Below are 1,543 nucleotides of genomic sequence, written 5' to 3'. Positions count from 1 at the left end.
CCCGTCTCGGCCTCCCAAAGTGCTGGGATTACAGGCTTGAGCCACCGCGCCCGATACGTAATTATTAACATACTACATAACTATCTCCTTAGATACTTCCATAGAAAATGCAACAGAAGCACTCAGTTAACTACGATTTGTATCAAGGTTTGCTTAGAAATGTAGCTTATGGACCATGATCTAGGTCAAATCAATCCTCTAAATCAAGTGAGCCTAAGTTGTTTTAAAAATGTAAAGTTTGTATCAGGAAAACCTCAACTTTTATTTTTTACACTTTTTTTTTAAGAGTACTAATTCATCATACTAACACATCATCTCTCTTAAATGACTGGGAAAACCTTGGCAATTTGGACGTGAATAAAGTAGAAGGCAAAGAGCAAAGTGGAAGGAATACACAGCTGGAACTGTAAAGCCATGCGTTTTACTCGACAAACTGTCAAGTGAATTGCTCTAGGTAAGAGACCTCAAAAATACAAAAAGTGGTTTAATTTTTATAAAATTGCTCCTCTTTTAGAGAAAATCTTTCACTGGAAGCCTCATTCACTCTTGTTTTAAGCCTTTTTCTTACCTACAGACTAGGGAATCTCATCCACTTTAATATGGCCTCAAACACTATGGATATACTGATGATGCCCATATTTTTGCCTTTGGCTTGTCCTCTCCCCTAAACTGCCCACTTGTGTATACCACTGCCCACTTGTGTATACCACTGCCCACTTGTGTATACCACTGCCCACTTGATATTTCCACTTGAGTATCTCACTGGCCTTTTAATGTCATCATTATGCACGAATCTAGAATCTGACGTCTGATTCTTCTCCTATAGACCTTGTCTTGCTGAATTGCACCCGATGGCCCAAGCTTGAAATCTGGGCGTCATCCTTGACTCTTCCTTCTCCTTTATCCACAATATCAAATCACCCAGTCCTCCCTTGATTCTACCTCATATACATCTCTTAAATCCATCCAGTCTCTTCATCCCAATTCCCAGTACCTTAGTTTGGGTCAACATTATATCTCATTGGGATATTTGCAATAACCTTTTAACAAACCTCCATACCTCCAATTCTAATTTGGTCAGTTGATCTTTATAGGTTTTTAGAGCTTACCAAAAAAAATAAAAATAATCTCAGGAAAAAAATTGTTATACAGTTACTAGCACAAATATTCTGCTTTTGGATGTTGTATTATTTTGGGTTTGCCATAGAAACAGAGAGAGATTCTAAGGAATTGTCTCACATGATTGTGGAGACTGGCAACTCTAAACATCTGCAGGGCCGATGTCCCAATTGAAAGGCACACAGGCTGTTTAGAACCAGCAAGAGCCAGTGCCAATTCAAAGGCTGTCAGGAAGAGTTGATGTTGGAGGCCAGGCCTTCAGGCGGATTTCTCCCTTGCTGGGGGAGGGTCAGCCCTTTGTTCTATTCAGGCCTTCTCCGGATAGGATGGTCACAAGGCACACTAGGAAGGGCAATCCGCTTTACTCAGTCCACTGATTTACATGTTGGCTTCATCCAAAAACATCCTGACTGAAAAAGTGAGA

The sequence above is a fragment of the Colobus angolensis genome, unplaced genomic scaffold (genome assembly GCF_000951035.1).
Source record: "Colobus angolensis palliatus isolate OR3802 unplaced genomic scaffold, Cang.pa_1.0 Scaffold5, whole genome shotgun sequence".
Classification (NCBI taxonomy): domain Eukaryota; kingdom Metazoa; phylum Chordata; class Mammalia; order Primates; family Cercopithecidae; genus Colobus; species Colobus angolensis.
The sequence above is the reverse complement of the archived record's forward strand: the minus strand, read 5'-3'. Positions refer to the sequence as shown.